The sequence below is a fragment of the Galleria mellonella genome, unplaced genomic scaffold (assembly GCF_026898425.1).
Source record: "Galleria mellonella isolate WM207_F2 unplaced genomic scaffold, CSIRO_AGI_GalMel_v1 utg32, whole genome shotgun sequence".
In the NCBI taxonomy this organism is placed as follows: domain Eukaryota; kingdom Metazoa; phylum Arthropoda; class Insecta; order Lepidoptera; family Pyralidae; genus Galleria; species Galleria mellonella.
In genome coordinates this window covers 1026874-1042673 of record NW_026442075.1, presented here as the reverse complement: position 1 = coordinate 1042673, position 15800 = coordinate 1026874, and the positions used below count along the sequence as shown (strand labels likewise).

At 34.4% G+C, this 15800-nt stretch overlaps 1 protein-coding gene across 2 annotated transcripts in view; it reads right to left on the bottom strand.

The window, feature by feature from the left end:
• The window catches only part of LOC113512678 (clavesin-2-like), a 37930-nt gene extending 31279 nt beyond the window's left edge, over positions 1-6651 (bottom strand). The window contains exon 1 of one of the 2 annotated variants that reach the window (XM_031907192.2): positions 6503-6651. The gene's annotated coding sequence lies outside the window, so the exon portion shown is untranslated. Of the gene's footprint in view, positions 1-5942; positions 6456-6502 lie in introns of those variants that run through there. The other variant, XM_031907193.2, reaches the window with a different exon arrangement.
• Between the last annotated feature and the right edge of the window lie 9149 nt (positions 6652-15800).

Here is a 15800-nt window from a genome sequence, read left to right as displayed (position 1 = left end):
GACGGCCCACCTGACGGAAAGTGGTAACCGTCGCCTATAGACATGAGCAATACCATGGACATAACAGAGTATACTGTTTCGACCATGATACCCCCCATGCGTTGCCATTCCTGAGGACTCAGGTGTTTAAATTTTTAAATATTATTGTTTTGACTTCTATTGTTCTTATAAAAATCTCTTACATCAATTATTTTTTTAAATATCTCAAGTATACAGATATCGTCCAATTACAATTTTAATATATTATTAGTAAGACAAATAATAAATTTATAACTCATAACCAGTTGACCTAGACGTCGTTCTGTCAGAAGCCATTTGACGTCAATGCTTTGATTGAAATGTTTGCATTGCATATTTCACAATTTATTTTTAATTACATTCAAGACTAGCTTATTGCCCGCTACTTCGTACGTATGAATTTCAGAAATATAAAAACTTATTAAACAGACTTACGCTAGATGGCGTATCGAGATAAAACACGCGCCAGAATTTAAATCAAACCATCAAGAATTCAACCGTAAAAACCGCATCCAATTTGGCGGACAGACAGACAGATAAAATTAAAAAAAATATATTGCTTAGGCGTCTATTGATCTTATTAAGAACTTTCATATAAATTATTATTAAATATTATTTATTTATTTAACTCTTTATTGCACTAGAAACATAAAAATAAACAATGACATATAAACAATTCAAGAGAAATACAGTAGTGTCAAATACAATAATAAAGTAATACCTCCCTATTATATTAATATTAATAAAATAAATAAATTAAATTCTTAGATTATATAGATAGAGCCTCGAGTTTTAAAAACGGTTCAACTTTTTGTCAGCTAATTGTCAAATTAGCTGACTCGTTTTTTTATCAGTGTTCTATATACTTACGCATACAATGTATTTTGACGTATTATTTAATAAATAAAATTAATATTTACGCATTAAAATGATGCAGAAATAAAAAAAAAATATTGGATCAAGAGACAGGTTTAGAGAAATGGCGACATAGACACATTGCATCATTCTTTGAGGGCAGCAATAAAGAGATTTCATTTATTCATTCATTCATTCAAGTAGCTGTTTATTATTTTTATACCACGAATGTGGTAAACAAGTATGCAGACCTTTTTATTCGGACCATAAAACAGTAATTGCTCGAAATAATGAAATTAAAATGTTAGATTAACAGACAGTTTTAGAGAAAAATGGCGCCACGGAATCGACCTCACTGTCATTTAAATATTTTATTACGAAAGGTTTGTTTATACCTATTAATCATTAATTTACAATTAAGCAAAGCCAGGACAAGTCACTAGTAATAAAATAAACTCATGATTATAATAATTACTTCAGCCGTTAACTGTCCACTGCTGAACATAAGCCTTCCCTATAACTGGAGTCTTGCCAGTAGTTGCCACGCTTGGCTAGCGGATTGGCAACCGCAGTGAGGCTCTTAGAGATGTTTTAAGAGGGACACTGCTGCTAATTCCTTTACCATTAAATTTTTTACGATACCCACAGGAAAGGTAGGGGTGGCCTATTCTATGCCGGGACCACACGGCCAGGACACAGCGAAATAGCGATCCGCTGGTAATAAAATAAAATGAAATAGCTCATAATTATAAAATCAACGTCGCTCGAATCAGTTTTGTTCATCAATATTTCCCATTACCAGAGAGTTTTTTTTGATGGGTGAAAATGGAATGATCACCCCACCTGTGCTAACGGGATACGCTGGCGGAGCACCAGTGAAGGGTGATCGATGAGAATGTAAGCAGGCCAGTTAGCTCATCATGATTAATTCATCAGGAATTAACCATGTTAGTTTCCAGGGAGAACCGCGAGGAGGTCGACCTGGTTAGGTATATTGCTAACAATGGTATTTTTAGTCTCCATTACTAACAATCCCTTCCCCCCCCCCATTACCAGAGAGTTAGATATTTAAATTGACACAAAATGTCATTGGTGTCAGCTAGATTCGAACTCACGCACGACCTTTGCGGTCTGTAAGCAGAGATAGTATATCACTGGGTCACGACGCTCTCGTTCCTAAATTATACCATACTTAAGCAATTTTTGTCGTGACAGCCACGCTTCGGAGCTGACACAGCCCAAATATTAGGAATGGACGTTGTAATTTCACCTTTTAAAACGTCTAAGGCCGTAACGTAGCTATTATTTCGCTTTATAAACACGATACCACGCGTACGTACGTAGAACCGGAGGCGATAGCTAGTTAAAATGCCTCGAGTTAAAACACGTGTCGCAAAACGTGCGTGGGCTGAATAGCGGTCGGAGATTGGTGGCTCATATGGAAGGTCGTAGCACTTATGGTTGTGATAATCTTCGAGTGTTGGCAGTCGCACACATACTAATGGTAGCGGAATTAAACAAAATAATTCTAATGAAATAACCAGTGATATGGGCATCCACAATATAACAACTAGTTTAGTAAAATAGCTAGTTACAAAAAAACCAACTACAACTGTGATGAAACCAGTTATTTTGTTTTAAAAACTAAATAACCGATTCAGTAACTTCTATATTACAATTTGTAAAACCGATAGAAAACTAAAATTGCCAAATCAAATTATAGGAGAGGCCGCTTGTAACGAAATTAAGGGGGGGTTTTGGTATTTGTCAAACGGTCACGGTGTTGTAAATTGAGATTGCACATAACGTTTATACCGTAAAAAAAGGTTGCCATTGATTTAATCTATGGTGTCTACTTAAGTGTTTTTTTTCAAGCGACTTCAAAAAGAAGTAGATTAAAACCAAGCCTGAACTTGATATTCACTATGATAGTCACTCTATGTTCATGTCTAAATTAAAAAGTTGATGTACCACGCTGTTATTTATATATTTTAATGATTTATAATACAACTTAAATTCAATTGAAATAATTTAATCATAATTTTAATCAATTGTTTATATTATTAATATATTTATTCATTTAATAATATTTAATAATTTTTTTATGCAACTTAGAATGGAAAACAAGCCCACGGCCCACCTGATGGAAAGTGGTAACCGTCGCCTATAGACATGAGCAATACCATGGACATAACAGAGTATACTGTTTCACCCATGATACCGCCCATGCGTCGCCATTTTTCAGGACTCACGTTATGCCTGTATACTCTGTAAATTTACTGCCATATCCCAGCCTTCAAACCGGAGGGGAAAGGGATTGTTAGTAATGGGGTTTGACAGCCCCATTGCTAGCAATTTACCCTATCAAGTCGACCTCCACGTTGTTTCTCCTGGAAACGATCGTGGCTAAGTCTTGTTTAATTTGTCACGATGGGCTAACTGATCTGTTTTCATCCTCACCTATCATCTCTCACTGGTGCCCCGCCAAAGTATACCGATAGCGCAGGCGAGGTTACCATGCTATTATCGCCCATTAAAAAAAAAACCTTCAAACCGAAACACAGCCATGCAAATTTAATTGCATTTTAATGTTTATCAAACACAAAGCATGCTGTGGTTGCCTGTAAATGTAAGAACAGTTAGACCTAATCCACTAGTGTATTGTATTGAAATGTTTCGTTGTATCTTATGTTGGTAATCCTATAAATAAATAAATATATAAAAAAATATATCCTAATTAATAATACCAGAGACTTTGTACAAAAGTCGATTGCTTGGGTACTTCTGTCCCATTCGTGTTTCAACTGTGAAGCAGTTGTGTTTGCATAGCTGTGTTTTGGTTTGAAGGAAGGGATATGGCATGAATTTACTGGGTACAGAGGAATAACACCTAAGTCCTCAGGAATGGCAACGCATGGAGGGTATCATGGGCTAAACAGTATACTCTATTAAGGTACCGCTCATGTCTATAGGCGACGGTTACCACTTTCCATCAGGTGGGCCGTCAGCTTGTTTGCTATTCTAAGTTGATTAAAAAAAAATTTATAAATTTATCAAGATCACGCGACCGAAATCACGGATAAAAACTAGTCTGTACACACATGTAAACTATTTATATATAGTCTCGTTCACCAGTGTGTGTGCGTTGACGATTGATAGCGTTGTTTTTTTTTAGGAGCAAAACACTTGTTTATTATTACGTAAACAGTGTCTGCAGTCGATTTACATAACGTATTATTTAACAGCTGTTTCCAATACGAATGACATCGATCACACTTTCTCATCTCAATTAATAACTTATTTATGAAAATAAATATCATCACTATCATATCATCCGTTCTGTCCATTGCTGAACATAAGCCTTCCCCAGAAGGAGAGTTCTGGCGGTAGTTGATACGCTAGACAGGCGGGTTGGCAACCGCAGTTAGGTGGGGGGAGAAGGGATTGTTAGTAATGGGGATTAGCAACCTCATTGCTAGCAATAAACCCTATCAAGTCGACCTCCACGCGGTCCCCCCCCGGAAACCATCATGATTGATTCGTTGTTGAATTTGTCAGGATGGGCTAACTGACCTGCTTCATTCTCACCTATCATCCCTCACTGGTGCCCCGCCGGTGTATACCGATAGCGCAGGCGGGGTTACCATTACATTATCATTCATTAAAAAAAAACCGCAGTTAGGTTTTTAGTGATGTTTTAAGAGGGACGCTGCTGTCCATCCCTCTACTGTTAAAGTTCCCTTAATCGCCTCTTACGGCATCCATAGAGAAGGAAGGGGTTGCCCATTCTATGCAAAACGACACGTCAAATTAGACCAAATTAAGGCAATTGTGAATATGCTATCCATGGACTTACGAGCTCCATCTTAGACCGCATCATCGTTTTCCATCACATGAAGTATAGAGGAACCCATCAATAGTAAAAAAGATTCACATTATTTTTAAGTCAAAAAGTAGGTAATTTTTTTTTAATCCTACCCTGCTTTTTAATAAAATTGGAGTATGTAATTTTATTTGTTAATTTGTATTGTTTCACAGATTGTAAATCTTTTGAGAAATTAAATATCTAGTAACCCTAATAGGTAGGTGGTTGGGGAGAAAGGGATTGTTAGTAACGGAGACTGAGAATCCCATTGCTAGCAATATACCCAACCAGGTCGACCTCCTCGCGGTTCTCCCTGGAAACTATCATATATTGCTAGCAATAGGATTCTCAGTCTCCATTACTAACAATCCCTTTCCCCTCCGGTACCCATATTATCCATATCCACACTTAGATGCACCTACATTTTAATGTTTGTAGTGATAATATGACGTCTAGAATACATTCGTACGCGTTACCTATGTTTTGTTCTAAAGCCAACATAATAGACACAAGAGCTGTGAGTCAACTATAAATTATACTAGTAAGAAGCCTTGTGCCTTGTGCTACTGCTAGTAGAAATTGTATATGGAAAAAAAAAACAAAAGGTCATTGAATCTCCTTGCCAGTTTCATTTTCTGTTAAGTCCATTTGTTTATTACTTATATGTGATTATAAAGAAAATCTTCATAAGCCATTTCTAAATTTTTATTTTTGATGGGTGAAAATGGTATGGTAACCTCGCCTGCGCTAGCGGGATACGCTGGCGGAGCACCAGTGAAGGGTGATAGATGAGAATGAAAACAGGCCAGTTAGCCCATCATGATGAATTCATCAGGAATTAACCATGATAGTTTCCAGGGGAAACCGCGAGGAGGTCAACCTGGTTGGGTATATTGCTAGCAATGGAATTCTCAGTCTCCATTACTAAAAATCCCTTTCCCCCCACCATTTCTAAATTAATTTCATTCATTTTTATAAGTTTTTTTTTCTAGAAGTACCAGTACATCAGAAAAGCGAAGAGAAATATTTAGAGATAGAACACGATGTACCCTATCTATTTTTATTTAATGTTCGAATTAGATTAACATATGTAATTACACGGATAGAGAAAACAATGAGTTTGTAACAATGAATTCTATTTAATAACTTCATATATTTATATATTTAGTTATTAGGTATTATCGTTCTACAAATATGTACTTACTTATTCACATCCAATCTAAATTGTAAATTGAACGCACATCTCAAAATCTCAATGGCAAAAGGACAGAATATTTACAGAGTACTTATGTAAATTAGAAACAAAACAATAATTGCACTTTAAGAACTAAACGACACTTTGAAACACACCCTCACGAGACAGAAAATTTGTCATGATTCAAAAACGTAGGATTTTTCCCATCACTCGATAATCACACTGAACAGGTACACGTGTATTTAAACTATAACACTATATAGTTCGCCATAAACAAACGTTCCCATGCCGGACATTCAAACGCACTGGTCTCGACTCGACCGACTCATGCGCCTAATAAAAACTTTTAAACACAACACCACAATAAAACGGCCCAGTCCCGCTACGTCACCGTTTCAATGCGTCACAGTTAGAATTAGATAAAAATAATTTAAACATATTAATGTCCACTAGATTGTGGTATAACATTACAAATTATCTCTTACCTTCACACTTTAATTACTTTACATATTTTGCTTACCTTATACTTAATATAATTATATGAATATAAATTAATAAGAAATACTAACAAATATCAAGGTGTCAGAAGAACGATTGTTTCACACGTTTTACACAAATTAAAATATTGTTTTCGTTAATAAAACCGATACTGTCTCGCAAATGTACGTAGTGCGAGGATGTCGGAAAGTGACTGCTCTCTGATTATGACTTTTGTTGATAAATTTTATCAGCGGCAACAATAATATTGGTAAAACTACATATATTATCGTTACATTTAAAAGTCAATGTACGAATACAAATGTCGGTGTGTAGACATTTAAAGTTAAAGATATTTTTTTTTTATGTAAACATCATATGTATGTATATGACTGTGTTTAAATCTCATATATGCCATAACATAAATATTTTTATTTTTCAGTACTGAGACATTAATGAGGTACATGTCTGCTATTTAAAGTTATCGTAGTCTATGGACTTTAATTTTGTATAAAAAATAGACATGAGTGTCGACCCTGAAGCGTGTGTACCTATACTATAATACTATACCTACTCACACTACATATTCTTGTTTTGATTTTCATTGATTTGTCCTTAAAATCTATATTTAATAAACTTCACACGAATGTGAAAGTTCAAAGGAACAATTTATTTTTAATTTGTAGACCTTGAACAGTATTTTTTTTATTCGACGTAATCTTCATTTTTAGTTCTTCAAACTCCTCCATATTTTGTGTATGATATATCATATCTAGATATTAATATAAACTGAAATCTACTTATTTATCTATGCTTGTTAACATGTATTTTATTTTTCTATGAGGCTATTATAAAATGTTGCTGTATTATCTCAGCAGAACAGTTCTTCCTCTTTCAGTGGGCGTCGTTAGAAGAATAAGAGAATTTAAGTGCTTAAGAGAACTTAATGGGCGAAGGATGGGAAGCAGCAGCCTTCTTAAAATATTATCAAAGCCTATCTACAGTTGTTAACCCGCCTGCCAAGTGTGGCAACTACTGGCAAAACCGCTCAATGGAGGAGGCTCATGTTCAGCAATGAACGGTTAACGTTTGTTTATGATTTTAGTTTAATATCAACTTAATAAAATACAGTGTCACGGTTATTCAGAGATGTACAATTTTGAAGTACTACTCTATTTTGGAAGACTTTCTAGGTATTAGTTTATTTTGGAAGATGTAATATATAAATTCTTACTAATGTTATAAATGTTTGTTTGTTTATTACCTTCGTACACTATATGAGATAGAGAAGGATTACTACTACTTTTTATCCCAGTTAGTAAACATATCCCGGTCACGCAGACGAAAACGCGGGTAAAATCTAGTATTAAATAAATATTTTAATTTTAATTTCTTGAAAGCGTGCTTTTAATTGTATATTTTTAAAGAGATTATTAAATTACTAGTAAAACATATTCAATATATCACTAAGAAAATCCTAAAAAAAATCAATTAACAGTTGGCCGGTTTTATTTATTTTGTATTCATACTATAATGCAAAGGGCCGTAACAAGAGCATACCTCATCAAAACCGATCGCCCTGCAGTTGTGCAACATGGTTATAACGGCGTCTGTCTCGAGGCCTCCGCCTCTCACCTTGACTCGGACCTCTGATAACTAGCTTGCTGTTTCTGCTAGCCTGGTAGTCAGCATTGAACTCTGTGGTTTGTATCATTCATTTTTATTGATATATCTGTTGATTTCGTTCTTATATATTTTCCCATCCAATGGTAGAGGGGGTGGGGCTTTGAAAACAGATTGTTAGTAATGGATACTATCGACCCAATTGCCAATACCCTGTCAGGTCGACCTCAACGCGGACTCCGCAGGAAACTACCGTAATTAATTCTTAAAAAACTTAGCAGCATGGGTCAACTATTTGCTTTCATTCTCACCTTTCATCCCTCACTGGTGGCCTACCAGCGTATACCGGTAGTTCAAGCGGAGGTACCATTCTATTAAAATTCATAAAAAGTCCAATATTAGGATTAGATGGCTCTTGTAATAAAATGGTAAAACTGCCATCTCTTGTCAATTTTTGTAGACTACATACCAACTTCAAAATAAAGGGGGTTCTCGATTCAATTGTATTTTGTATATTTGTTACCTTATGACTCTGTCAGTTGTAAACAGATTTGGAAAATTCTTTTTTTTTTTTATCTTAAATAATGTACTTACAGTTTGGTCCCATAGAAATTTTATCAACTTTACCAGAGGGAGACTTTGTACAAAAGTCGTTTGCTTGGGTATCTCTGTCCCATTCGTGTTTCAACCGTGAGGCAGTTGTGTTTGCATGGCTGTGTTTCGGTTTGAAGGGTGGGATATGGCATGAAATTACTATTAGGAATAACACCTGAGTCCTCAGGAATGGCAACGCATGGGAGGTATCATGGGCAAAACAGTATACTCGTACTCGTACTCTGTTATGTGCATGGTACTACTCATGTCTATAGGCGACGGTTACCACTTTCCATCAGGTGGACCGTCAGCTTGTTTGCCATTCTAAGTTGCATAAAAAAAAACCTAATTTGGTTCAGTAGTTAAGTTTTTAAATCAAAATAACCGGTTACAAACACACATCTTAATTTGATAATACTTTTATTATCATTATTTATTTATTCTTTATTGCACAATAAAACTTTGTACAAGTGGCGAGCTTAATACCATATGGCATTACATCTAATATATAAAATTCTCGTGTCACGGTGTTTGTTACCAAACTCCTCCGAAACGGCTTTACCGATTTTCATGAAATTTTATGAGTATATTCGGTAGGTCTGAGAATCGGCCAACATCTATTTTTTATACCTGTCAATGATAAGGATGACGCCCCCCCCCCCCAAATATTATTTTTTATTTTTTTGTCAATTTTTTTATTTTTAAATTATTATAATTTAGCATTAAAAATACATACAACTTTAAATTTTCATCGTTTTACGATCAACCCCTGTAATCGTGATTTTTATATTTCGCAATAAGTGGTAAAACAACGTTTACGGGTCAGCTAGTTATATATATAAATCGCGCAGTTTCACTTCCGTATAATTTTTATATTTTTTTTTTTTTATACTAATTAGAATAGCAAACAAGCTGACGGCCCACCTGATGGAAAGTGGTAACCGTCGCCTATAGACATGAGCAGTACCATGGACATAACAGAGTGTACATTATAATAAAATATAGGTAATAAGAGTAATTCAAAAAAGTAAAATCTGCGATTTTAGTGAAAGAATTTTTACAACTGGTTTATACTATATTTAAAAAAAAACTGCCTCTGTAATATTGATTAAATGGGGGGAAAGGGATTGTTAATAATGGAGACTAAGAATCCCATTGCTAGCAATATACCCAACCAGGTCGACCTCCTCGCGGTTCCCCCTGGAAACTATAATTATATATAATTCCTGATGAATTCATCATGATGGGCCTATTGGCCTGTTTTCATTCTCATCAATCACCCTTCACTGGTGATATTGAAATAACCGTTTTTTACTGCATGTATATGAATATATATATGATACATACACCAAAATGACATTTTTTACAATTTTTGTCTGTCTGCCTGTCTGTCCGTTTGCTCCGGCTAATCTCTGAAATGGCTGGACCGATTTTGACGGGACTTTTATTGACAGGTAGCTGATGTAATAAGAAGTAACTTAGGCTACGTTTATTTTAGAAAAATTATTTTATTTTGAAAAATAAAGCAATGTTGCAATGTGCAAGTACCAATACCGAGCGCAGTTAGGCAGAACGAAGTTCGCCGGGTCAGTTAGTTTTCCATAAAATTGAACAACCAATAAATACTATATTGATATTTATGCATGCCATGGGACGTGCATGGGTGAGTATTATCAGAGAAAAAAAAGAACATACATACATACATATATATGACATTCGCGGCATATTTTATTGTATTTTATTTCAAAAGGTCAGTTGATATTCATTGACCTTTTTACGACAATGAGGTCAGAGTCGATGTAATTATATCATCTCATATACTGAGATGGTAATTGCTTCTTTACAATGTATTTTATTCTTGTTTTGATGACGAATAAATGTAAAAATTTGTTTGTTACCTTATATCAGGGGTGGCCGACTTGACTAGACCCAAGATCCACTGTTTACTGACAAAACCCTGTGCGATCTGCCAATTACATACTTCTTGAAATCTCAAATGAAACAACATAGTTCAGTAAACAACTATGTAGTATTGTCGTATTTTTTTTTTATTTTTGAGGGAAAACAAAAAATTGAAAATTATTCTTAATAACTACTTAAGTATTTATGTTTTTTTTTTTTCTTTAATGGATGATAATGAAATGGTAACCCTGCGCTAACGGTATACGCTGGCGGAGCACCAGTGAGGGATGATAGGTGAGAATGAAATCAGAGGGCCTACCATGAAATGTTTTCCGAAATTTCGGATCCGAACGAAACAAAAATTTGATGCTAAAATTACATGATACGTACCGTTTAAAAATATTAAAAATGCTAAAATATCGTTCCTTTGTACTTTTATGGTAGGATTTATGACAAACGAAATGTTAAGCTCCATTTACAGGATCGATTTCGGTACGAACAAAAACACGAAATTGAGCGCGAAAATTCGGAATTTCATTTCATAGTAGACCACCAGGTCAGTCGGTCCCTCGTGACGAATTCATAGGATTTATACGATGTTTTCCAGCGGCAAACACGTGGAGATCAGCCTGGCTGGGTATATTGGTAGAAAAAGAGACCCTCAACACCGTTATTAGCAAAATCTTACACCTATTACGTCTCTAAATAATAAGGAGGCGAAATTATGAACAATTATCAAAAAAAAAAAAATACTTTGTACTTTATATTATTCTCAGTTTCGTGTATAATAAAATATATGTCATATATGTGTAAGTATATTTGTTATCTATTCGTTTATATATTTAATTTTAGTATGTATGTATATCAATAATTAGTAGTACCGTTCGATGTATCGTTGATCAATTATTGTACACATATATGTACTAATAAATAAATAAATAAAATACGTAACAATAAAATAATAATAACTACCCAGTATAAGAAGAAAATACCATGTGGTCCCGGCATAGAATAGGCCACACCTTCTTTTCCCGTGGGTGTCGTAAGAGGCGGTTAAGTGAAGTTAATTTTTGATAAAGACTTTGTTTAAAAGTCGTTTGCTTCGACACCTCTGTCCCATTCGTGTTTCTACAGTGAAGCAGCCGTGTTTACATAGCTGTGTTTCGGTTTGAAGGGTACAGAGAAATAACACCTGAGTCCTCAGGAATGGCAACGCATGGAAGGTATCATGGGCGAAACAGTATACTCTGTTATGTCCATGGTACTGCTCATGTCTCTTATCAGTTTGGATACCATTCTATGTTGCATAAAAAAAGACTACGGTAACCCCATTTACCATCAGAAGGGCCATAAGCTTGACTGCCATCATAGTTGTTTAAAAAAATCTCTATTTTTAAATATTTAAATGGCTAAATAAGCGGAGTTCCTATCGTATTCCCAAAAATGAGATCATCCTATCGCCGTTTCAAATATAATAATATATAATTATTCTATTATTTAGAATGTAGCATACTTTTTAAAAGATTCTAGTAGTAAACCCACCAGTTTCGTAATGCATTTCAAGGTTGTCTACTTATGATTGCATAGAACGTGCATTAGATTATGCTAATACATATGTATCTATCTAAAAATCGAAACAAAATATACCAATTACAAAACTTGATAATTAAGTGTTAACTTAATTGGTTTAATTTCAATATGTATTAAACTAACTGGTCTGTCAAGTGTTATTTTGTAAAAAAGAAATAATTTATTTATTAATTATGATATTAATTTATTTATGGTAAAACTATAAAAATAGTAAACTTACTAATAATAGAGGATGTTTAAAATACATACATACATATCAGTCACGCCTGTCTCCCATTAGGGTAGGCAGAAACAATGGAACGCCAAATGCTTCGATTCAAACAAACCTCTTTCGCTTCTTTCACATTCATCAATCTTTTCATACATGCTCGCCGGTTATGGGTACTTTTAATTTAGCCCTTCCTCAGCACGTCGCATATTTGGTCAACATACGTCCGTCTAGGGCGGCCCCTACCGACATCTCCATGATTGTTTATATAGGTGTTTAAATATGGGAGATATATATAAGAGAAGTTACTAATAAAAGATCTTAATAAAATTAATAGAAATCATAGCAACATTTTTAAAAACTTATTTTAAAAAATATATATTTATGTATTGATATAATTGTGCTTATATACACATGTTTACATCTATTTTTGTAACGCGTCACTTACATACCTATCTATTCTTTAATTCCTTCTACCCAAAGGTTGTCTCAAAAGTTTGCTTAGCAAAAAAACCGCCTTTTGTACTACACTATACTTATTGAAAATTCATCAACATATCCTGTAATAAAGCGTTAAATAAGTAAATAAATAACTTTAAAATTTTTTTGTCTGTATCTTGGTCAATATATATACAATATATATCTTGGTAAAGATACATACAATATCTCTGTATATATGTATATCTATATATATCTATTTGTATATAAGTATATTCGAACATCGCGCTAAACCTACCGCTCCAAACTGGATACAGTTTTCACTGTTGTGCCCCTAAAAGTCTAAATTCAAATCTAGTCTATATTTTATCTTGATACGACATTCAGAAATTGTCTATTTCATTGTTTTTTTTTTACAACACAGGGGGGCAAACGAACATGCGGCTCACCTGATGGTAAGTGACTACCGCCGCCAATGATCACCCACAACACCAACGGTATTACAGGTGTGCTGCCGGCCTTTAAAAAAGGAATATGCTCTTTTCTTGAAGGTTATAATGTCGTATCGATTCTAAAAAACTTAATTTCTGATATCCACGCGGTAAAAGTTAGTACCTTCGCGTATATAAGAGACAAGTACTTTGATGTTTGACACGCTGCATTACCTTTTGATAGATACATGCTCAATCTAAGGTTTCCGTTCTCATTTCGACTTAATCGAAGTTTGTTCATTCGAATCTCGACTTTCGACTTTTTTGGGCTCAATTCAATATCTTTATTGCATTCCGCAATATTTCAATTTAAATTAATTAAAGCACGCAAACAAGATAAAAATATAAAACATAACAATAAGTGTATACCTACAACATTTCAAAGGGAAAATTATTAAAAGTTCGAAGTCGATTTTCATTTTTTTTTTACAAGGCACCAGCAGATTATCATCGCAACGGGCACTCCGCAGCCTAACACTGAGTTGGTTGGTTGGAGAACAATGTTCCACGCTGAGCTTCGACCTTTTTGTATTGCTGCAGATCACACATAATAACACAATTTTATAAATCTTATGTCGTTTTATGTATTATCTATTCTTATGTACATGTTGTCTGTGATTAGTAACAAACAAATAAACGATATATCTATCTATCTATCTTGGTTGTCTTTTCACCGTAGAAGCACATAAAACCACCTAAAAATTTCTGTTTCGCTTATAAATTCATGAATTATGTGCTTGTAATGGTGAATAAATAATTTATCTATCTATCTGTCTAAAAAAATATAACAGAATTTATTACTGACTTGTATAACAATAACTTGTATAAATATAACATTGACTTATATAGAGTGATGTAACAGAAATGAATTTTTAAAATAGATTTATTTATTTATTTAACTCTTTATTGTACCATAAATAAAAATGTACAATGACAAGTGAATAATTAAAGCGAAATACAGTAACATAAATACAGATTGAAATATACACATAAAGGTACAAAAGGCGGTCTTATCGCTAGGGCGATCTCTTACAGACAACCTTTGGTTACAGGAGAACAGATAGAAGTGGGCAGGTGGCGCAAGAGTGAATTAATAATTTTTCGTGCATAAAATACAAAAACCTGTAATGATTTTGACTGGCCCATTTTTTTTTAATGACAGGGAGAATGGTATCTGTTTGCGTTATCGGTATACGCTGGCGAAGCACCAGTGAGTGATGATAGGTGATGATAAAGTCAGATCAGTTGAAATATATAGTGAGAACTATCCACGATAGTTTACAGTTTACTTAAAACGACGCTGAGTAGTTACAAGCTAATTCCTTTTCATCAGGCGTTTGCTGAATTATTCTCTCTGTACGAAGTATTTTATAATATTACTAAGTTGGGGGGGAAGGGATTGTTAGTAATGCGGACTACCAGTCCCGTTACTAGCAATATGCCCTGTCAGGTCGACCTCCACATGGTCCCCCATAGAAACCATCATGCTGAATTTCAGGCGTATTCATCACGATGGGCTTACTGACCTGCCTCTTCATTCTCATTTATCATCCTTCACTGGTGAGCACCAGTGAAGGATAATAAATGAGAATGAAGGGTATACCGATAGCGCAAGCGAAGTTTTTTTTTATACAACTTAGAATGGCAAACAAGCGGACGGCCCACCTGATGGAAAGTGGTAACCGTCGCCTATAGACATAAGCAGTACCATGGACATAACAGAGTATACTGTTTCGCCCATGATACCCCCCATACGGTCCACCTGATGGAAAGCATCAGGTGGACCGTCAGCTTATTTGCCATTCTAAGTTGCATAAAAATAAAAATCCTGAGATCAAATTCCAGTCTTTCTTTTTATTTGGATCATTTATATTACATATTTATCAAAAATAAAAAGATCTTACAAATTATTGCGTTGATTTTATTAGATTAATGCTATATAAAGTAATCGAGAATTTATCAATAATGATCACTGGGTTACGGTTCATGTTGATAACATGTTAATTAATGAGCTTTGATAAATTGCTGACACTACTTATCAATGTCTTATCATCGTGCAGTGTTGCCAGATTGAGTGTTTTTCCTGTAATTTCGGGTAAAAAAAATTCTTTTTTTCGAAATTTTAGAGAAATAAAAACTTTGAAGACCTTTTTGGAGAAAAGTGTTTTGGGTTTTAAAAGTTGTATAATTTTTTGGCTATTTTGGGTAGTTATAAACTGTAATAGCGGTATCTTTTATACCACAGATGGAAAGTATATAAAATATATGATTTTTTTTATGTAAAAACATAGTGAAAACCGATACAAGTGTGTTTGGGGAAAAGTAAAGACACTCAATTTGTAGAAAAAAAAAAAATTAACATTTGGATAAGACTTATGGAAATATCGATTCTGGCAAACCTGTCGTCGGGACTCTGGCAATATTGTATTCTGGTGGGCAACAAATAACTCGATTTGTTTTTTATCCATTTGTTTTGCAGTGACTATGGATCTAACCTATTTGCAGTAAATGACCTGGAGGAGGGAGCAATATATTTATATTCAT